Source organism: Cetorhinus maximus, chromosome 7 (genome assembly GCF_964194155.1).
Source record: "Cetorhinus maximus chromosome 7, sCetMax3.hap1.1, whole genome shotgun sequence".
NCBI classification, from domain to species: Eukaryota; Metazoa; Chordata; class Chondrichthyes; order Lamniformes; family Cetorhinidae; genus Cetorhinus; species Cetorhinus maximus.
This window is the reverse complement of record NC_135885.1, coordinates 54,156,740-54,181,285: the sequence shown is the minus strand read 5'-3', so window position 1 is coordinate 54,181,285 and position 24,546 is coordinate 54,156,740. Positions and strand designations below refer to the sequence as shown.

The 24,546-nt window shown below is 41.5% G+C and overlaps 1 protein-coding gene across 2 annotated transcripts in view; it reads right to left on the bottom strand.

The window, feature by feature from the left end:
• Window positions 1-24,546, bottom strand: part of gucy1a2 (guanylate cyclase 1, soluble, alpha 2) — a 266,554-nt gene that overhangs the window by 102,902 nt on the left and 139,106 nt on the right. The window lies entirely within an intron of this gene.

Below are 24,546 nucleotides of genomic sequence, written 5' to 3'. Positions count from 1 at the left end.
ATTTCACCTCCAAATTTCCTTCTGCATGAAATTCCATCTTGATAACACCTATTGCACATCAATCTCAATATTACTGCTAACTGTTTATTAATTGTGTTTAATTGTGTGCAGGTAGTGGGCCTTAACTGGAGATTCACTTCTGCTTCTATAAACATACATATACTGAAACTGTGGCTGTTGGGTGAGGAGGTGCATGCTTCTAATGTGTAACTCTGTAAATAAATGTTTATAAAAGTGTGTAAAGATTAGCTCCAGTTCTATCTTTTACCAATTAGTTTTCTAGATTGGAATAGTTACCTCAGGCTTTTTAATTTCCTCTTTAATGACATGTTCACACATTCAAATATAGCTTCAGTTACAAATAAGTAAGTACCTTCTTCTTCCACAATGTGGTGGTGACTATTCTAGGTAAAAAGGCAGGAGAGTTTTAGATCTTCCCTGGATTCATGTACAAAATGAACTTCCACATTATTGCTGAATAAACAGAATCTGGGGGAAGCGACTAGAGGAACCCAAAATATTTTTCATTGCTTATACGTTTTCTCCTTGAATAAAAGAAAGTTCCCTCTAACATCATGTTTTCTCTAGGCATTCAAATTTTCCACAATCCTGGCAACATAATCCACCAGTTCTAACTCCACCTTGGAGTTTGCAGAGTCAAGGCGAATGCATTTCATTTTCATTGGGCCAGTGGGCATTACACCATTCTGAACATATCTCAATTGTCTCACACTGCTAAAATCTTTAATGATAACCTGCTAATTGTGCGGAGGAGCCTGGGCCTTCCCCCAAGAAAAACCTTTTTGCCGACTTTGGCTCCCTACAAGGTGAGAGGTTGAGTAAATTTAATCTATACACACTGGAACTTAGAAGAATCTCATTGAAACATACAAGATTATGAAGGGGATTGACAGAGTTATTTTCCTGGCTGGGAAGTTTAGAACACAGGGGCACAATGTTATGAACATTAGGCTTTACAAGATGGTTTTAAAATGTTTCCTTAGCTTAAAATGAAACTGTTCTGGAATAGGGCTCATATTAACGTTCTGCCTGGATGCAGGCCCATGTGATCTGGTTGTCATGGGGATAGAAACCAAAACCTATTGGGAAAAAAATGACAGTTTTCACACCTTGACACAGAAAAAATTGGCTGCTGCTTCTTGGAGACAGCTACAGAGACATGGATGGCAAGAGAGAGACAAAAGAAGCTACTGCTATGAACAGCAGGAAAAGTCTGTGTTGTGTTAGCAACCAAGCAGGATGTTGCCAGTTTTCTGTTCAAAAAGAAGAGGACAGAACAGACAGGTCTTTTGGAAATTTAAGGAACAAGGAGTTGCTGAGGTGTGCCTTATTGATGGAGTCAGTTCAGGAATATTCAAGCTGAATGAAACAATTTTTGAAGGATGCTTGAAAATTCAACCTGCCCTGTCAGGGAGAAGTGAGCCTACTGGAAAGCTGGGAGTAACTTGGGACTTAATCATTTATTAGTACACATCTGCCAGAAGTGTGGCATAAAGTAAAAAACGTTTCATATGGCATATTTCAATTGCGTTAATTAGTTGATGCAAAGGGACCTTTGGTTCGGTGCATTAGTTGCCTATTAATAAATGTTTAGTCTATGTTGATTTTAATTTGTTTGTTACAGTATAAGTGTTAAAATATGAAACCCTGTCCTTTGGTTATTTTTGTTGGTCAGTGGGAAATTCATCTCTTTAAAAAAACATGATTGGTCTCTACAGGAATCATAACAATCTCCGGATATGGGATCGATCATTTAGGACTGAGATAAGGATTGTGAATGTTTGGAATTCTCTATCCCAGAGTGTTGTGGGCGCTCCTTCAATTAATATATTTAAGGCTGAGATAGACAGATTTTTGGTCTTTCAAGGGATAAGGGGAGCAGGCGGGAAAGTGGAGTTGAAGCCAAAGATCAGCCATGATTGTATTGAATGGCAAAGCAGGCGCAACAGGCCATGTAGCCTACTCTTGCTCCTATTTCTTTTGTTCTCATGGTTTTAAGGCAGCTAATGCTGACAATTTAGTTACCTGATAGGACCCAGTTGTTGCCTTCTTGATTTCAGTATGTCTCCTCTAGCTTGTTGTAGAGTCCTCCAGACACTTTCATAAATATCCGAGGGGTGTAAACTCCCAGAGCCTTATGAGGCCAATCACAAAATTCCAACATAGAACAGGATCAGGTTGACAAAATCTTCAAGTTGGGGGGACACATTTTATTTTATCATCTCTCGGACTTAATCTCATCCAGAAGACTTTTAGCTGCCAAATAGAAAGCCAACATCTTCCAAGTGTGCAAGGAGCCCACTATAAATCCTGTATATGCAAATTGGGGTTCAAAAATCAGTTGTGGGACCCTAATCGAAACTGGTCATCAACTTAGCATCATAGCTAAAGATTCATTTGCACTGGGTCTTCAGCGACCTAACTGGCAGTCCTTGAGAGGACCTCTGAACGCTACCCAAAAAAAGGTAGGAAATGTTTTCTATAGTTTAATTTTTATGAAGCTCTTAGACATTAGGCTTACAGGCCTATAGTTGCTGGGTTTATCCCTCTCTCCATTTTTAAATAAAGGTGGAGTATTTGCAATCTCCCAGTCCTCTGGCATCACCTCCATGTCCTAGGAGGACTGGAAGATTTTGTCCAGAGCCTCCATAATTCATCCTTACTTCCCTCAGTAAGCTAGGATGTATCCTATAAGGACAAATGATTTTGCTACTTTGAGAACTGACAACATTTTAAGTACCTCCTCTTTATCTATTTTTTTCCTGTCCCATATTGCTACTGCCTTCTCCTTTATTGCTAAATTGGCGGAATCTTCTTTTCTACTGAAGACAGTCGCAGAGTATTAATTTAGTACCTCAGCCATGCTCTGTGCCTCCACAAGAATATCTCTTTTGTCCTAACTGGCTCACCCCATCCTTTGATTATTGTTTTACTATTTGTGTTTTTAAGACTTTTGGGTTCCCATTAATATTAACCACCAATCTATGCTAACACACTCTCTTTTCCCCTTATCCCTTTTTTTGAGATCTCTTCCTGTACTTTCTATATTAAGCTTGGTTTTTTAATTGTAATATGAACCTTATATTTGTCATTAACATCTTTTTTTGATTCAGTTTAGGCTTTACATGTTTAATCATCCCGGGAACCCCAGCTCATGGGAGTGTGTCTGCTCTGTACCTGAGGCATCCCATAGCAGGGCAGTAAACAAAAAAGTACAGTATCCTGGTCAACATTCCTCGCCAACAAAAAGACCACTCATTTGTCTCATTGCTATTCGTGGAAATGTCCTGAGGTCAATTCTCTCTACCTTCATCTGGCTTTAATGGCCTCAAAATTGGATTCATAGGCTTACCACTCTGTTAAATAAACACTGATGTGACCAGCTTCATTTTGAAAGAAGTCTACCACCAATTGTCCAAAGCAAATCACCTGTTTCAAGCAATAGTCCCTATTCAGAGGCCCCACACAAGCCTCACTCCACTGCTCTTCATCTTACCCTATCTCCATATTTTTTTATTCTTTTCTCCCTCATATGCTTATGCAACTTCCCATTAAATGCATCTATGCTATTTGCCTCAACTACTATATTTGGTGGCAGTTCCACATTCCTAACACTCTTTGGGTGCTATGTGTCCTTGTTGTCTTTTGGTTCCCAGATGTTGGTAATAATCACACTTTAAGCCTGTGAAAATGAAATCTTGATCTTAATTTTTAACATTTTTCATGCTGCCATGTACAAAAGAAGGGCTGGTTTGAACTGGTTCTGTTACACATCACATGAGTTTCTTTTGCAGCCATGAAAAATGGCTCCCTGGAACATTTACACATAACAATTAGTTCCTAGCTCATTATAGATAATACAACAATGTATAACATTGGGTAAAGGGGATTTTCCTGGCTTCCATATTGAATTTATGTCCTTATGTTCTCTGGTTTTGGTCTCCCCAACAAGTGTAAAAATCTTCATCTACTTTATCAAACTCCTTCAGAATTTTAAAGGCCTCTATTAGGTCACCCCTCAGCCTTCTCTTTTCCAGAGAAAAGAGCCCCAGACTGTTCCACCTTTTCTAATAAGTGTATCCTCTTGGTTCTGGTATCATCCTTGTGAATCTCTTTTGCACCTTCTCCAGTGCCTCTACATCATTTTATAATATGGAGACCAGAACTCTGTACAGTACTCCAAGTCTAATCAGGTTTGCTGCAAGTTCCACATAAACTCTCTGCTTTTCAATTCTATCCCTCGAGAAATGAATCCCAGTGCTTGGTTTGCTTTATTTATTGCTATATTAACTGGCACAGTGATTTGCATATCACTGCCTCCAGATTTCTTTGTTTCTCGGTTTCTCTATTCCATATCCATGAGTCCTTATTAATCTTTCAACCAAAATGCACCACCTCAGATGTATTTATATTTAAGAGAGACAAATCCAAGTAAGGCTAAGTAATGAAGCCGTTCTAAGGGTCATGTTAGAGGAGCATCTAGTAGTAACTACCTGTAAAAAATAGTCTATACAGTTTCAGAAAAGGAAGACCCTACTTACCTGACTTCTTTGAGGACATTGCAGATATTGTAAATGGTAAAAATTCTGTATGATATAATTAGCTTGTACTTTCAAAGAGCTGTTGATGAGGCTCCATCTGAAATACTTCTAATTAAGCTGAAAGTCACTTGCTGTAGTGTGCTCCAGTGCAGGAAACAGGCTTCATTTAATTATTCATTTGGAATTGGGAATGTCCTGTATTGTCCTTTCCCGACATTTGAGCGGCAAAATGTTGGCCCAAAAATTCACATCATAATTTTTGCTTGTTACAATGAACATCTGCCAGAGTGAAGCTGACTGACAGAGTTCAAGGATCAGATTATGCATTGCTGAGTCTGACGTTTTCAGCAAAGGCCTCAGCTTCAGCCCCTTATGCCCCCACCTCAATGAATTTCAAGCTCAGCAGTGCTCTATAGGCACAGTGTGCCCTTTCTCTTTCAGAACTTTCCTTCCACCTGGGCCCTTCCCTCTGGCCTCTTACCCTCTCTAGATCTTTTCTTTGGAAACTGCCAGCATGACATCAGCCATTTCAATTTCTCTGCATCCTTCACACTCTGATTTATCTCTCTCTGAAGTTGCTGCACTCCATTCTCTCAGGTCCGACGCTAACATTGTCATTAAACTTTCTGACAAGGGTGGCGCTGTTGTTGTTTGGCAAATCAACCTAGCAAAGGCTGAATGCCAATGGTCTGACGCCCCTTCCTACCTATCCCTGGATCATGACCAATGTTCCCTCTAATTTCCAGCTTGTTCCACTGTGCAATCCTTTTAACATTGACACACAGCCAGGAATGTTGCCTGTGCCTGGCCTGTTTGTTCTCAACAGCTGGGCATTCTAGCAACTAGACCCATCTTCTGCCAATCCATGATCAGACCCTTCACAATCACTAAGTTGTGAAGAGCACAGTTCAGATGTGATAACTGCTAAATTTATCAACTCTGTAGGATTTTAGCTTTGAATTTTAACTCAGATTTGGATCCATAAGCTGCTCTCTGTGTAATTAAATGCTCTTACCAGAAGATATCTGTTCTGAACAGAATATAACGAGGAGACAGAGTGAGATAGATGAGAATGCACAGGTGTTAGTGGAGAGATGCTTTATTCCTGAAGCTAGAGATCAAAACCACTGTTATATTAGAGCACAAGAGGTGATTAGCAATTCATAGTTTGCTCAGAGTGGAAGCCAATTCAAAAGCATTCAGCATATAATTAGACTGGGTTTTTAGCATTTCAATTTTTATAGGATATTGAATGGTCTGGATGAAATCCTGGTGTTTAGAAAATCATAGAAAAACAGCACAATTGGAGGCCATTCATCTTACCACGCCTGTACTAACTCTTCAAGTGCACCTTTCTTTCCTTTTATCTTTTTAGATTCTTTTTCAAACATTTATCAAGTTCACTTTTTAATGGATGTTTTGTCTCAGTAACCATTTGTGGTCAAGGTATTTCATATTCTAATATCCCTGTGTGCGGAAAAAGATTCTTCTAACTTCTTTCACTCTCCTAGAGATAACCAGGAGTATATTCTGCTCTTGCTACATACCACCAACCAGTGGGAACAATCTTTTCCTAATTATCCTCTCAAAGCCTTCCATAGCTTTGAAAATCAATTCTAGTCCCCCTAAACTTTTATGTTCCAATGGAAAAGCCCCAATTTTCCAGCCTTCTTTCATGAACATAACCTCCCATAGCTGATATAATATGGTATATTTGCCATATCTTTTCAACGGCTCTTGTAGCTTCCAGGTTGTACATAATACTCCACCTGTGACTTAATACTTACACAAATTCAACATTACAGTTTTGCTTTTATGTTCAATTATGTATAACCCCATTTTATGGCATCTCATCGAGAAAGATTTATGTATCTGCTTCACTAGATCTTTCTGTTGCTCCACTTTAGAATCTTAACATTTACGGTGTACTTATTTGCACTGCACTTTTTTCCAAGATGTGCTATTGCACATTTCTCTCTGTTCTATCATGGACATTACCCTGATAGCTGGAAGGCAAAAGGAGTTATGACTGCTGCAGAAAAGGTCTAAAGATAGAAACCCATAACTATATTTTCCCTTTTGACAACACTGTCACTTCTTCCCTCAAACTACAGTGTCATGGTTTTACATGTGATGTAAAATTGCTCCCTTCACTCATAAGATCAGTTACTTCACAATGATCAAAATGCAACATACAGACTGGGGATGACTCGTCCCATAATATTTTGCTGCATTTTGCTCAGTATCTTAATTGATCTTGCTGGGCAGCCCTCCATTTGTATTTTTGCCTGTCAATGCATTGCTTCAATATTCTTGGTTGCTGTTGGTATTTAAATCACATTATAAAAAGAGGTGATGCTGGGTATGCTTTGGTGAATTCTAGACACACTACATCACTGAGGTGAGGAAGAGGAATTCATGAAGGTCCCACAAATGAAGTGTAACAATAGCAGAGATGTTTTGGCCATGTCCATCACTACCCTTGGACCTGCACTTATAGTCCCACTAGATATACCACAACATGTCACAGGAGACCTGTCTTTAATCTTTTGCTTCACGAGAGCAGCTGTCACAGAGCTATACCATCTGCTATATAATGATTCACCAGACAAGATCTGGATTAGGGCCATGTTTTCTGTGGAAGTAAAGATTAGTGCAGTACATCCAGGTACCTGTGGGGAGCAATGTTCCCTCTAATTTCTGTTTGGCTTGCGGAGCCTGGCATTCTGCGCAAAACTTTTAAAATAGCTGTGCCGTCGCACAGTCATGCATCTTACAGGGACGTTGCTTGTGCCTGTTTGTTCACTGCACAGCACATTCCCAATTGTTGCACAGCTGCACACCTGCACAACCTAGATTGAACATTGATGGAATGGTTTATAAATGGAGGTCCTGAGCAGTAAGTGCAAGCAAAGCACCAAAGAAAGTATTGTTTTATTTACATTTGGTGCTCTCTCACAAATTCACATGCCTGGAGCATGGCCTTGGCCTCCTGCAATCGTGCATTATAAAATGCAATGTGCAGCAAAACACATGCCCACCCTTAGTAATAATTTGAACTGGATTTTCCAATTGGGGTCAGGAATCTGATGCCCTGATAATTAGGAAATTAGGTGCAGCATCCTATGACACTGTCACTCTGTCATTTGCTAGTAGCTGACTCCTGTGCAGTAAACCCAATGTCTCGGGTAGTGTCTTCTTCTCCTTGCTGCGTTAGTTTGGCATCCTCCTAGTCAGATCCTCTGCTGAGTCTCCTCCTCTCAACTCTCTCCAATCTCCAAGTAGCTTGCTCCCATTTCCACTCCTTCATTTGGCCCTCGTCTGTTCACCAGGGCTTCTTCTGGCAGCCTCTGCTACCCAAGTGATGCCAACAGCCTGAAGCCCCCGTCAGGACTTCTCACTGTTGATGAATACAAGCCTCTCAGTACCAGCGAAGGAAACTCTGTGCCACCAGTTGTGCAGCTGAGCTTTATATTCTCTCTTTTAATTGAGTTTCCCAGTGCCTCCATTGGCCCTGACGACTCCCTGCTGTGTGCACGCCAGCCTCACCCTGACCTGTCCCAGACACTGCACGTTCCCTGTACTTGACAACTGAAAATTCAACACTGCTCCTCTGAGGCCTTTTAATTAGCTTATCAAAGAGCTCCACGAGCACTTAATTGGAGACGCACTCCTTTTGAAACGCATCGCATTCCAGAGATGGCAGGATCCAAGACAGGCCTCTGGGAACACAATTTTCAAATCATGCTTGCACTCATGCCCACCCCCAGCGGCATTTGAAAATCTAGCCCAAATGTCCCCATGTAAAATGTGCACTGTGTTGATATGAAAAATTTAACAAAGATTGTTGTTTCCACAGATAAAACACAACCTAAAAAATGTCCTTTTAATCTGTGTGGTAGAAAATGGCATAATATGAGTGTTAAAGGCTACAGTGTAGTCAGGGAATTAACTGACTGTATCTGTTCCACAGGACAACATTTTAAACACAAAAGCAAAAACAGAACAGAACAGCCCCGAGCACAGCACATAGAAAAGTAGGCGAACATACTTCGAAGTCAGGAGTGACGTGCAGGTCGCCAGGTGCACGTCACTTATATCTGGTCGTGAATCACGCCAGTCTAATTAGCCACCGGTGCAGCCTTTTGATCTGGAGTGGGGACGTGATTCTGGCGAGCTGGCTTTTTAATGAGTACTCATGGCATTTAAGTGCATGTAAATGTAGTTCCCGACATGGCTTTGTGGCCTACGGAACCCACCATTAAAGCCCAGAGCGACCAATCGTGATCTATTTTTACACTGGCAGGAAACTGATTTTTGGATGGCTTCCAAACATTCCTGCCCCATGCACCATGATGCCCACTGCTGGCAGGACTGGAAAATCCCGCCCAATGTTTCGAGTCAATGACCTTTCATCAGATTCGATGAAAGGTCATCAATCTGAAATGTTAGCTCTGTTTCTCTCCCCACGGATACTGCCCAACCTGCTGAGCACAAACCATTGAAAGTTGCTTTTAAACCCATAATTTTCCCAAATATCAGTACTTCATCGAAGGAAGCAGAATAAAATTAAACTCCGGTGTAAAGTGGGCAATGACCTTTTCAAGTTCAAATAACACATGGCAGGTGTCATGCCCTTTACTGCTACAAAATTAATTGGCAGATCTATTAACTGGATTTATACTTCAAGACTTTGAAGTTCCAATGCATTAAAAATTCACAGATCATCTATTTTCTCTTTTTAATGACACAAGACACTTAAAGATTTCCAGCACCCCTAGCTAAGATGCACAACATTAAAGATAATTCGTAATTCCAGACCACATATTATGTATGACCTTTAAATCAAGGGACAAACTTGCATACTGAAGTGTAGCAATTAAAGAGCTGTACTGTGCACCTGCCTGGAAGGATACTGATAGCTGGGCAAAATTCAAACTGTTTTTCAGAACACTTAATTTTTAAAAACATAATTAATTTGCAAATATTATTTAAAGAGGCAGAAGAATATGTCTGATAACACTAGGCACTTTATCGTGCAATATCCAGCAGTTTGCCTGATTTCTTACACATGTCCACAAACATGGAGAATACAAAATAAACAAACATTTTTGCTGCTGTGCACAGATGGAAAAATATAATTTGTATCAAAAACAATTACTCATGGGCCAGTGATTGCTTGGAGGTAAAGAGCCGCACATTGGCCAGGATTTTGTGACCCTCCAGTCCGGCGGGATAATACGGTCCCACCGAACTGAATGGAGATTTAAACGGCTGACCTCACTGCATTCGCCGGGGTGGGTTGGGGGGAGAGACGCCACAGCACGGCCATAAAATCTTTTCAATTCTTTCCATATTGTGCCTTGATCTACAGACTTTTCAAGGGCTGGAAATGCAGCATATTTTTTTTTTATTCATTGGATGTGGGCATCACTGGCTAGGCCAGTATTTATTACCCATCCCTAGTTGCCCTTGTTCAGAGGGCATTTTAAGAGTCAACCACGTTGCTGTGAGTCATATAGGCCAGACTAGGTAAGGACAGCAGATTTCCCTCCCTAAAGGACATTAGCGAACCAAATGGGTTTTTACAACAATTGACAATGGTTTCCTGGTCATCGTTAGACTTTTAATTCTACCATCTGCCATGGTGGGATTTGAACCCAGGCCCCCAGAGCATTACCCTGGGTCTTTGGATGATTAAAAGCAAAATACTGCGGTTGCTGGAAATCTAGAACAAAAACAAAAATACCTGGAAAAACTCAGCAGGTCTGACAGCATCTGCGGAGAGGGATACAGTTAACGTTTCGAGTCCAAATGACTGAATGTTCTGATGAAGAGTCATTCGGACTCGAAATGTTAACTGTATCCCTCTCCGCAGATGTTGTCAGACCTGCTGAGTTTTTCTCTGGATGATTAGTCCAGCGACAATACCACTACACCATTGCCTCCCCCATTAGAATCCACCCCAAGTTCATTGACCTCAGGTTTGCTATAAACACCTTCTTGGGTTCCGTGGCATCTCTTAAAAGTAGAACTCAGCAACAAGTAATAATAAACCATGCCAAGGTTTTTCACAGGGGCTTAATCAGACAAAAGTTGGCACCCAGTCATTAACACTCCACCCTGTTCTCTTGCCCACATGTCTGTCCTTGGCTTGCTGCATTGTTCCAGTGAAGCCCAACGCAAACTGGAGGAACAGCACCTCATCTTCCGACTAGGCACTTTACAGCCTTCTGGGCTGAATATTGAATTCAACAACTTTAGATCTTAAACTCCCCCTCCCCCCATCCCCACCCCGTTTCTTTCCCCCCCCCCACCCGCCTTTTTTTTCAATAATTTATATAGATTCTTCTTTCCCCACCTATTTCCATTATTTTTAAATCTAAAACTAAAACCTTTAGTCTTTCCACCCCACCCCCACTAGAGCTGTACTTTGAATATCCTGTCTTGCATTCTTAATTAGCACTTTTCTCAGACAAACACCACCACCTTCAACACCTCTTTGACCCTTTTGTCTCTGACATCTTTTGATTATCTGCTCACACCACACCCTCAATGTGTCTCTTCCCCCCCACCCACCTTAAACCAATTTATATTTCTCCCTTGTTGAAACTATGCTTCAGTTCTGCTGAAGGGCCATGAGGGCTCGAAACGTTGACTGATTTCTTCTCCACCGATGCTGCCAGACTTGCTGAGTTTTTCCAGGTAATTCTGTTTTTATTTTGTTTTGGATTTCCAGCATCCGCAGTAGCTTTTAGCTTTTTGTTTTTACATTTGTTCAGAGACAGGTTTTAAACATGCACGTTAAATTGAATGCACAGACTTTAACAATGTGATTAAAAAATACATTTCATATAATTTGATTATGAAAACCAACATCTTGCTCCCAGTCAGATTTTCAACCATTTGGAACTCATCTGCCAAAATTAGACTTGGGTAAACTGTAGAGATGTACTACCGAGAGGCTTCTTTAGTTGAACAATGAACTTTATTTACAGAGTTGTTGGATTAGCAGCAGGCTTCTAGCAAGGCTATAATGCACTCCATCGGTCTAGGAAAACACCACCCCCTTATGAGATTCCCCGCGCTTGGTGTTAATTGGTGTGTTTGAAAGTGTATTCGTAAGCGGACAGAATTAATGCGCATCACTGAATTCTCGCCAAGGCTATCAGTGGGATTGCCTTATCTTCTTTGAAAAGGCCCAAAAGCGGTTTATGATCGGAACAATATTAAAGTGCCTTCCATGTAAGTACTGGTGGAATTTTCTAACTCTAAAGACTATTGACAATCCTCCTTTCTCAATCTGTGAATAACCTTTTTTGGCCACTGAGAGGGTTCTTCATACATAACCTATTGGCCTCTCAGAGCTGTTGTCCATTTTATAGGACAACACTGCACCAATGGCATATGGAGAGGCATCACAGGTCAATATCAATTCTTTAGATGGGTGGAGGTGCACTAACAAGGTTGAGGAGTGCAGCAGTTGTTTTACTCTGCTGAAGGTTTCCTCCTGTGGAACCTTCCAGGACCAACTATGGTGTTTCTTCAGCAATATGTGCAAGGGGGCCAGTACAGTCGATAATTTGGGTGAAAATCGCCCCTAGTCGTTTAACATCCTTAAAAATGATTTGAGGTTGGTGATATTTGTGGGGGAAGGCGCCTCCTTTATAGCCTTAACCTTTTCTTCCACGGGGTGTAATCTTTGTGTGTCTACACGGTAACCCAGATAGGTAATGTCGGTGGCGTGGAAAGTGCATTTCTCCTTTTTTAGGCAAACTCCCGCTTCCAGAAATCGTTTTAATACCTGCTCTAAATTAGCTGAATGCTCAGCCTCTGTCGATCCAGTTACGAGGACATTGTCAATGTATACTACAACCCGTGGTAGTCCCTGTAGCAGACTCTCCATCGTCATTTGAAATATTGCACATGCCAAAGACACACCAAAAGGGAGGTGTGTATCCTAGAATAGGCCTTTTTGTGCGTTTATTGCGACATAGCCCCTGGATTAGCTGCATGCCTCTAGCAAGGCTACAACACACTCCCTCACACAAGGAAAATCCACCCCCTTACGAGATTCCCCGTGCTCAGCATTGAATTGGCTGTTCTGACCATGTGACCCTTACTCAGTAAGGCTGGCCTTAAAGCAACAATCACCACATAAGCGGACCTGGGTAATCTGATCATTTATGTAACAATGAAATGGCACACTGTTACAGAGGGGTTGGTGCACCTAAAAGGATTTTGCCGCCATGAGCCAAGTCCTTACATAAGGAGCCAGTGTGGGTCTCAAGCCTGCACAGGAGGACAGTGGCAATCTTTCTGGTGGCAGCCAATTGCGAGACCGCTGCCAAGACTGCTGTTCCAATTAAGAACAGCAAGCTGCCTCTCTGAGCTGCCACGCCAATCAGAGGGCTGGCAGCTCTGCAGCCTTGACAGTGCCAGTGACAGAGGGGATGACTGCTGAGGTTGCAAAAGGGAAAGAAACGGTGCCTCCATATTGAGATGCCCTCAAAGAGGAGCCAAGGAATTGTTTTGTTGTGCTGAGGCCAGGCAGGCAGGCCTCAGCAATCGAGAGGTGATCCCTCCAGTGGGGGCATCAGAGCTGCGAGGGTAGCCATTGCTGCTGGAGGCACCCTCCTCGGGGCACGAAGCCTCCAAAAATCCTGACCACCCACCCACACCCTCCTGGAAGCCTCTGGGACGTCACTTCCATGTAGCCGGCAGACTCGCCATCTGGAGGGACCACAGATAAAAGGCTGGCGGGTCCTAAAAACGTCCATCACTTGGTCTTCTCATTATGGAAATTGGCCACTTGCCTTTGGTTGTCAGTGAGCTGGAAGAGGCGGCTCATCAGGAGGGTCTGGGATCGATGGAAGTGGCGAGCAGAAGATTCAGGAGAGGTGATGAGCTGAAAAATCGGGAAGCAGCGAGCAGGCGGTGAGTTGAAAAAGTTAGCACTGTAAGTTATTACGAGTTAGTAAGAAGATTTTCAGCCCTGCTAGGTTCAAGGCAGCCAATAGGTTTTTAATGCAAAAGTTAAAGATCAGGAACATAACCCACTTTATTGTTTTCTTACAGGAAAGAAATTTTCATTAAGGACTTTTTAGTTTAGCACGTGTTTTTTAAGAATCCTTTAGGAGTGCTAAGCAAGCTATAGCTGTATTCAAAAATAATACGAAAGCTCACTAATTAACTCTGTTGTTGTAATAACCGATATCAAAATAATTTCAAATTGGAATAACATCTACAAAGTGTTACTCCAGATTGTTTTATTTTCTATATGATAGAAACACAGAAATGCATGCTATTAAAATAAATGCTGTAAATCTGACTTAAGAACAACTGCATAAAAGGTCAATCAGCAAATGTCAAGAGAAAGATTGTTAACATTTTGGGTATCAATCTTATTTGAAATGTTCTGATGTATTTCCAGTATTTTTATGTTTTATTTATTTTACACAAAATTAGATATTATTACATCCTAGAGTGAATGACCAGCTTTGGATATTATATGGTGTCACAATTAATGGTAAACAATTTTACTGAAAATTAAATTCAAACTAAAAGGGCACATTCAACCTTATGTTGCCAACTGCTTCCAGCCATTTAAGCTTTCCCTGTAACAATACCGACTGTCTTGTTTCTTGTTTTAATGATGCACACAGGCTGTCGACATTGTAGCTGAGTTAACTTTATTGATAACACCTTTTCCAAATATGAGCCTTTCCCATATCTGCAGTGTCTGAACTCTTATCAGGACAGACTCTAACATGTGCTATCTGACCTTCAACCCCCAGGTCAGGTGACCCCATATATGGTACAGCGTATCATATAGTATCTAATACTGCAGTCCACAATCATAATCGGCTATTATCATTTTAAAAAAACTTTTATACAACTCAAAGCACACAAAGACTCATCTATTCTTCCTCACTCTGTTTTGTCTTTACTCATCTCTGTATCTCTGTGGTTTTTTCACAATTCTTCCACTGTATGTTCTGAATGGTGACAGAGGTGATTTTGAAGGACAAGGAGTCTTCTCCAGCTCTGCATCACTATCACCCTTTGGATAGTTTTCAGGACTCTCAGGCTTTGTCTGGTTATCTGTTGCTTCACTGGTGCATTCTGGTTTTTGATCTTCAGCTACACTTTCTGGTTCAGAGCAGGGCTGTGTTTCATTTGTTTTTCTGTAAGAATTTCCGGTTCTTCCTGTACTATTGTCCATTTGGAGTCAGCACAATGTAAGACCTTGGTTCTCCTGTGATTCCTGTGACAACAGCAGGATTCCAGATCCCTTCATGCTGAGTCCTTGCTGTCTCTCCCATGTTCAGATCAGGCAGAGGTTGGGTGTCTCGGTCGAAGTACTGTTTCTGCTTCTGCTGTCATAGTTTGATCAGGTCCTGCACATTGTAGCTCACTGGCTGTGGGAAAAACAGTTGGGGCACAGTTGGAAGCTTAATTCTTAGCCTTCTCCCCATCAGGAGCTGTGCTGGAGAAGATCCAATGCCCTCTAATGGAGTATCCCTGAAATTCAGCAGAGCCGGGTAAGGGTCTCTTCTATCCGCCTTTGCCTTCTTCGACAGGTGTTTTAAGGTCTGCACGGTACGTACCACCATTCCATTGGATTGTGGATAATTGGGACTTGACGTATTGTGGCAAAGCTCCCAGTCCTATGCAAATTTGTGAAACTCAGTGCCTGAGAATTGTGGACTGTTATCTGAGATGAGCGCTTCAGGTTTGCCGTGGTGAGCAAAAATTGATTTTAAATGATTTATTACAATGATGCTCTTACTATCATTTCTCAGCAGCACAGACTCAAAAAACTTTGAGTAATAACCTACTGTTAGTAGGTACTCACTGTTGTCAAATGTAAACAAGTCCACTCTAATTTTCTGCCAGGGCCTCTCTGGAACACTGTGTGGTTGAAGTGGTTCTTGTTGTGATTTATTGTACTTTTGGCACACTGCACATGCATTCACCAATTCACCGATTTGTGCTCCCATTCCAGGCCAATACATTACATCTGGAGCTCTTCCCCTGCATGTTTCTATGCCGAGGTGACTTTCATGTGTGCACTGCAGCATTTCTTTCCTCAGTATTGCAGGAATTATGATCTTTTCTCCCTTGAAAAGTATTCCTTCTGCTACATGAAGTTCCTCACGAAAGTTTCAGTACTCTTTTACAGCAGAAGGGGCTCCGATCCGATGTGTGGGCCAGCCAATTTGCACAATCTGCTGCAGTTTTCTCAGGGTGGTGTCCTTCTACTGCTGTGTTTCAGTCATTGCCTTTGAAGCGTATGCCACTAGTGCATCAATTTGCAAGAGGACAGCTCCCAGGCCAGTCTTTGAAGTGTCCACTTAGATCTTGACTAGCTGACTGACATCGTAATACTGGTGCCTGTGTCAGTGTTCTCTTCAGACTGGTCAAAGCTTCCTGGTGACTTTGTTTCCAGTGCCATTCCGCATCATTTTGTAGAAGTTTTCTGAAAGGTGTTGTCAGGTCTGACATGTTCGGAATGAATTTCCCAAGATAGGTCACCATTCCCAAAAACCTCTCCAAGTCTTTCTCACATCCTGGGGCGGCATGTTCACAACTGCTTCGATTTTTACTCTGGTCCAGCTTCAGTCCCTCACTTGTTAGCACATGTCCCAAGTACTTGATTTCATGAAGAACTATTTTGCAATTTTCCTTCTTCAACTTGAGATTCCTTTCTCTAACTCTGGTCAGCACCTGCCTCAGTCTGTGGTCGTATTCTTCTCGTGAGGCTCCCCAGACCAGCACATTATTGATGTGGGTTTCCATGCCCTCTATCCCTTCAAACGACTTTTTCACTGTTCTATGGAACACCTCTGGAGCTGAATTAATACCGAAAGGTAAGCATAAAAACCTGTATCGCCCGTATGGTGTGTTGAAGGTACAGAGATAGGAACTGCGCTCATCCAGCTTGACCTGCCAGAAGCCTGAACTCGCATCGAAGACTGAATGGTATTTAGCATCAGCTAGCTTACACGCGATCTCTTCTACTGTGGGCAGCTGGTAATGCTGTCTTTGTACTGCCTGGTTTAGGTCTCTGGGATCCAGGCAGACTCGCAAATTCCCATCTGATTTTTCTACAATTAGAATTGGATTAACCCACTTTGTCGGTTCTTCAATTTTATTGATGATGTGAAGTTTCTCCATTCTGTCCAACTCTGCTTTCAGTTGATCTCTTAGCATTACTGGTATGTTCCTGGATGGGTGTATTTTGGGTGTCATAGTTTCATCAATCTTGATGGTGTGTTCTCCTTTTAGGCAGCCAATCTCCTGGAACACATCTTTATACTTGCTCAGGATGTCATCAGTAGTCACTGTCATTATTTTCTTAACTAGCTTCAGATTTTCACAAGCTTTGATTCCAAGAATGGGTTTTGCATCAGTTTTCACCACTATAATGGAAGTGCTTCAGACTGTTTTTTGTAGTTTACTTTAAGTGTGTTCTTGCCTTCAATAGCAATTTATTCATCTGTATAAGTGGACAGCTTCACTTTTGTTTTAGTTAACTGTTTTTCTTTGCTTATCTTATGACACAGGCTTATGGGAATGACATTTGCTTGTGCACCTGTATCAAGCTTGAAATTCACCATCATGTTGGCAATTTTAAATCAACCTTCTATGTGTCTTCTTTGGAATTTGTTGTTACTGCATCAGCGAAAAGTTCAGTTTCAGTGTCTGTGTCATCATCTGCAATCATGTGCACTTTCTTCAATTTACACATCTTAGCCAAGTAATTTAGTTTATCACAGTTCTTACACTACTTTCCATAGGCTGGATAACTATGTGGTAAATGGTCTGTTTCACATCAGCTGCACTTAAATGTTTTAATAGCATTTTTATTCTTTTTACCTTCAGATTGTCTATTTTCTCTTTCTCGGGGCTATTTCTGTTGAACTACATCTAATTGCTTGACTGTGGGCGGCTTATCATCTTCTGTCATCTGTTTAATCTGACATTTTGTTGTCTCTGCTGCTCTGCAGATATTTATTGCTTTAACCAGCGTGAGATCAACTTCTCTCAAAAGCTGTTTTCTGTGTCATTTGCGATCATGTAAATTATTCTATCTCAGATTCTTCAAACTCTCCAAATTCACACAGTTTAGCTCATTTTCTCAGCTCAGTTATGTACTGACTAATGTTGTCACTGCCTTGCATGCACGTAAAAAGATCGGTATCTTTCATACATGATTTTGTTTTAGGGCTGTAGTAGGCTTTGAATTTTTCCATTATTTCTTTCAAGTCATTTCATTTCTCATCACTTTCAAACGTCAATGTGTTATAAATTTCTAGGGCTTTTTCCCCTGCGATGTGAATAAAGATGGAAGGCTGTACCTGAGAGTCTTTTCTATCACTGCCCCCGTTTCTGTGAGGTACAGCTCGAATTGCTGCCAGAACCTCCTCCAGTTTTTGGCAAGATTGCCCTCCAACCAGCTCTGTCGGCGGTTTCAGAATCTCCATTGTTGCATTGAGTTTACTTCTGACACCATGTCTTGGTTCTTGTTTATTTTTTTAATGATGCACACAGGCTGTCGATATTGTAGCTGAGCCAGCTTTATTGATAACACATTTTTCTAACATGAACGCTTAGCCGCAGTGTCTGAACTCTATCTAAACAAGCTCCAATATGTGCAATCTGGCCTTCACCCCTGGTTAGGTGACCCCGTATATAGTACAGAGTACCGTATAGTATCTAATACTAGAGTCCACAACCACAATCAACTATTATCACGACGCCTACCTCTAGAATTCTAACTGAATTCCAACTTGTCTGAAGCTCTCCCTTATTGACCCCCACCTATGCCTTGAATTCGAAATCCTCATCAGAAATTTTTCCACAAATTCACTCTACACTACCTCTGTAATTTTCTCCAAACCTCTTGTCTAGCACTTAAGCGCCGACTTTGATGTATTTGCTCTCCCCTCCAAAACACTAGCTTTATATTCTCTTCATATTTGCTGGCTCTTTGGATTTATTTTCTGAAATCCTTTGTCTTGCTACCTCACCTTGCACACCCTTCAAAAGCCCTTTCAATAGCCCTCAGTTACCTCTACTAACTTCTCTCTTTTATTCTTACTCTGGTGCACCAACCCCTCTGTAATGCAGTTTGGAATGTTTTAGCCTTGAAATGCTACAGGGCTACTTTGAGTGTCCTGCCATAACTCTGGCAGGAGACTGCTGAAAACCTAAAAGAAACTCCGTAAGTAGCTCTTTCCAGCACCTTATCCCCTTTCCTCAGCCAATCTTCTAACAGTTACGAGAGATCAGAATTTCCAGACTTTTGTTCAACAAACCATGAAGTACTATAATCCCTTTAATGACAAAAGTTATTTTTGCAGTTAATTTAGCATAATTCTTGGAATTAATGATTAAAAATATTAAGATTAGTATAAAAATGATAGCCTTTAGATACAATATTCAACAATGTGTATTGATACTGGAATGTTGTGATTATTTTTAATCATAGTAAAAACCCATTTATGGAAGACTGCAAAGTTTGATGTGTAGGTCGCCAAGTTGTCTATTTCTACCAACTGACATTATTAGAGACATTTTAAGTAGCAACCTGGTAAAGGAGCTAAAAAATTGGACAAAGGCTGAACTCCATATACGCTGCTCATTTACTATCCTCCAAAACTCCTGACAGTGGGACAACCTCACATCTCCTTCAATGGAAAAGTACTTATTGCTGCTGGATGCCCATATCAATAGGTTGCTCCCTTGAGCTGTGAAGCTCTTGTGCAACCTGTTTCCCTCTTAGCAGGAATGACAGGAATCAACAGTGCTTATGTTATTTCTATGCCTTAAAAGGACCTTCAGTTTAACACTGACACTTTGTAGACAAATTTATAACCCAGAAGCTTATTGCTTGAAACTTATAAAATTCCATTTATGTAAACTACCTTAACTCTCTACAGACTGACAAGGCATGATCAATAAGATTGAAATGTTAGTAACCTTTATGAAATATATACGCTTGCAGAACAGTATACACTATGAATATTAATGTGGTTCCTAAACTGTGGTGGAAATCAACTTTAATTGCAGTCAACAAAATGCCCTGTCACACTGCATAACATTGAAAGGAGAATGTTCACACAATCCAACTCAGTCATTATTTATTAGTTAGCCAGCAAAGTTTTCTGTAATGGTTTGTTACTCCTCTATAAAGCTGTCTTTAATTATTAAATTGTCTTGTTAGTAAATAGCAGAAATGGAAACAATAGTAGATCACATTGTCAATGTTGCTCACTTTAAACAGAACAAGGCTTTTATTAGTGTCACAGTTATAATGTAGTCCAAATAAAAATTAACACAAACACACAATTTATGATGCCATTACTGCTGACACCCCCCTCCCCCCCACAACCAACCACACACAGACAATACACACATGAACACTTATTTATTCAGCAATGAGTGTCCCCAGTTTTGTCACCTGCCTCCACACATTCATTTTCATTTAGGGAACAACATAATTTGTATCATGAACTTTATCACAGCCGCTGTTTAGATAAAGCAGGTGCCAATAACATAGCTGATACAGACTGCAGCAGTCACATAAATGGACAACAAATTGTGTGCATCACAGCTGTGATTGCAAAAGATTGTTGCACTTGTGCAATTCAACTAGTCTGAGGTGACTCGAATACAAGATAGTGTCAATTCATGCGCCAGTATCCCAAAATGGCTAAGATTCACAGGCATGCCAAAAATTACCTTAAATAAACAGTACCCTCTTAGTAAAGAGAACAAAGAGGTAACATGACGAGGCCACCAGAGTTCTCTAGGATTAAATATCAGATGAAAAGCGATAGTGCATAACTGAGACTATATGGACCTAGTTGTTAGCTAAACAGACTTCTCAAAGTATGTTTGCATATAAATAATTATTTGATCTACAACTAAAATTGACATTTTAATTTAAACTTGTTGCAATTTAAATATTATGCTGTAATAAAACATTCCATTTATTTTAAAAGAAAAATATAGAACTATTACAAGACAACAACCTATTTATATGGCACCTTTAATGTAATAACCATCCCAAGGCACTTTGCAGGGGTATTATTAAACAAAATATAACGCCAAACCACATGAAGAGATATGAGGACAGATGATCAAAAAACTTGGTCAAAGGAGTAGGTTTTTAGGATTGTCTTAAAAGGAGGAAAAGAGAGGTAGTGAGGCAGAGGGGTTTAGGGACAACATTCCAGAGCTTCGGACTCAGGTAGCTGAAGGCGCTAGAATTGGAGGGGTTGTGGGGCTGGAAATTATAGAGATTATAAGGACAAGATCATGGAGGGATTTGAAAACAAGGTTGAGAATTTTAAAATCAATGTATTGCTGTTTTTAGGGGAGAAAATCTGCCATCCTTACCTGGTCTGGCCTAATGTGACTCCTGACCCACAACAATGTGGTTGACTCTTAACTATCCTCAGAAATGACCTAGCAAGCCACTCAGCTCAAGGGCAATTAGGGATGGACAACAAATACTGGCCTTGTCAGTGATGCCCACATCCCGTGAAAGAATTAAAAGAAAAACTGGGAGCCACCAATGGTGGATTAACAGTTCCTGGGGCCCTGTGCTCAGCTTCGTCTTTGGGCTGGTGGCACCGCAGAATATTTTTTGGAAAATATTGTCCTGCATCTAGTGGTAAGATAACACTTGCTAGAGCACTTTATAGGATCAGATATTGATTGACGGAATGACAGTCTTAATTCCTTGTGCATATTTGTGTCTCCTTTACTTAATCCCCTTTCATTCTGCACACATTGATTTATTAATCAATCTGAATATATATTTAAAGGTGTTGTAAAATAAAATAAATCTCTAAATATTAGATATCATTTATGCTAAGGACAATTCATTTGGAATTAGTTTGAACCTGTCCTTTTGCTTCTCTCACATTCTTTGTTTCACAAATACAAAACATGAAATAAAACACTAAGATAAAAGCAAAATACTGCAGTTGCTGGAAATCTGAAACAAAAACAGACAATGCTGGAAAAACTCAGCAGGTCTAACAGCATCTGTGGAGAAAAAAAACATAGTTAACGTTTCGAGTCCGTATGATTCTTCTTCAGAGCTAAAGAGAAGTAAAATATAATGAAATTTATACTGTTTAAAAGTGGGGTGGAGCAGGTGAAACTGGATAGAAGGCCAGTGATAGATGGAGGCAAAGGAGACATTGCCAGAGATGTCATGGACAAAAGGACAAAGGTGTGTTAATGACAGTGATACTGGCTAAAGGGGGTGCTAATGGTGGCATTAAGCTCGGAGAGCAGAATGTGATAATGGCAGGACAAGGGTAAGCACTCTGGAAAAAACAACATGAACAAGTGACAGATGGCCCTGGTGGGGGTGGGATGGGGGGAGGGAATGGTGGTAGGAAAAAAGATTGAAAATAGGATTAAACAATGAATAAAAATGAATTTAAATAAAAATTGAAATAAAAATAAGTGGATAAAAAATAAAAATTAAAAAATAAAAATTAAGAAATGGGAATGAATATTGAAAAACGAGGATATAAAGGGGGTGAGGATGGAGGAGGTGGTTCATGGTCTGAAGTGGTTGAACTCAACGGTAAGCCTGGAAGGCTGTAAAGTGCCTAATCGGAAGATGAGGTGCTGTTCCTCCAGTTTGTGTTGGGTTTCACTGGAACTTTGCAGCAGGCCAAGGGCTGACATGTGGGCGTGGGAGCAGGGTGGTGCGTTGAAATGGCAAGCGACAGGAAGGTCTGGGTCATGCTTGCAGACAGACCGATGGTGTTCCGCAAAGCAGTCACCCAGTCTGTGTTTGGTCTCTCCATTGAGAGCAGCGAATGCAGTAGACCAAATTGAAGGAGGTGCAAGTGAAGTGCTGCTTCACTTGAAAGGAGTGTTTGGGCCCTTGGATGGTGAGGAAGGAGGAGGTAAAGGGACAGGTTTTGCACCTTCTGCGATTGCATGGGAAGGTGCCATGGGAGGGAGATGAGCTATTGGGGATGATGGAGGAGTGGACCAGGGTGTCCCAGAGGGAACAGTCCCTATGGAATGCCCACAGTGGGGGTGAAGGGAAGATGTATTTGGTGGTGGCATCATGCTGGAGCTGGCGGAAATGGCGGAGGATGATCCTTTGAATGCGGAGGCTGGTGGGGCAAAAAGTGAGGACAAGGGAGAGGAAGGTGTGAGGGCAGAGGTGCAGGAGATGGGTTGAACACAGTTGAGGGCCCTGTCAACCATAGTGGGTGGGATACCTCGGTTAAAGAAGATAGACATGTCAGAAGCGCCATTTTGGAAAGTGGCATTATCGGAACAGATGCGACAGAGGCAAAGGAACCAAGAGAATGGGATGGATTCCTTACAGGAAGCAGGGTGTGAGTAGTCAAGGTAGCTGTGGGAGTCGGTGGGCTTATAGTAAATATTGGTGGACAGTCTATCACCAGAAATTAAGACAGAGAGGTCAAGGAAGGGAAGGGAAGTGTCAGAGATGGGCCATGTGAAGTTGATGGAGGGGTGGAAATTGGAAGCAAAATTGATAAATTTTTCCAGGTCCAGACGAGAGCATGAAGCGGCACCGAAACAGTCATCGATGTGCCGAAAAAAGAGTTGTGGGAGGGGGCCTGAGTAGGACTGAAAAAAGGAGTGTTCCACATACCCAATAAAGAGACAGGCATAACTGGGCCCATGCCATTACCCATAGCCATACCTTTTATTTGGAGAAAGAGAGATAAGTTAAAGGAGAAATTGTTCATTGAGAGAACAAGTTCAGCCAGAAAGAGGAGTGGTGGTGGATGGGGATTGTTCAGAAATAAAACAAGTAGAATTACTGAAACATTGCCAAGTATAATTGAAAAGTAATTTGTTGGGACACTTGTTAATAGATCTTGCTGTGGAAAGTGATTAAACTTTTCTTATATATATAATGCCTGAGCTGTATGCAAAAACATACAGCTCCTTCTCATCTCCACTGCCATTCTTACTATCAGATCCCCAGCATGCTTTGTGTTATTTTTAGTATTAATTCAACCACCAAGTGAGACTACAACACAGCAACAATTATTGGGCAGAATTTTGCCCTTGGTGGGCCCCACCGGCTCGGCAGCGGGCGGGCAGCCCACCTCCGCCGCCGAAACGGGGCCTGCCGCCATTTTGAGTGGGCGGGCCAATTAAGGCCCGCCCAGCGTAGGAAGCGCTATGCACTTCCCGTGCGGGGGGTGGAGGGAATCCCCAACTGGCAAAGTGCTGTCTCAGGGAGTTTACTAACAGGTAAGAAAAGTCAAAAAAATAGAGAAATATTAAAATTATTAACATGTCCCCCTCATGTGACAATGTCACACGAGATGGGGCATGTTAATAAGAAACACATAAAGTTTATTAAATTTTTTTAAAAACGGACATGAAACTTCATCCCGCCAGTGGACGAAGTTTCATGAATAATCTGGAGCCCGCTGGGGCTCCTGGCCTACCCGCCAGCCTTAAGCTTGGATGGGCAGGGTCTTTAACAAGGTTAATTAGCCTGTCAATGGCCTTAATTGGCCATTGACAGGTCGGCCAGCAGACAGCTGATTTCGCTGTCTGCCCGCCTTCCTGAAGATTTAAATGATCCAGGATGACGTCAGGGGTTCCTCCCAATGTCATCCCACGTCATTTTCCACTCGGCGAGCGGGCCCCGCCCCCAAATCGCCGGGGGGAAAATCAGTGAATTAAAGAGTCTGACAGCAAACCAGTCCAATGGGGAATGTGCAGGATGCAAAGATTTTAAAGCAAAATTCATTTTTGGGAAACAGTTGCTATCTTGGCGCTGGTGTAAACTGAGGGCAGGTGACAGCTAACTCCGAGGAACAGGCAGGACTCAATCAGAACTGACCAAAGGGTTTGCAGAAAGAAGGAATTTTGGGACAGTTTCCCCTTAAGCATTATTGTAAATCCAGTTTCAATCCACCGAAATGGACTGGATTTACAATAATGC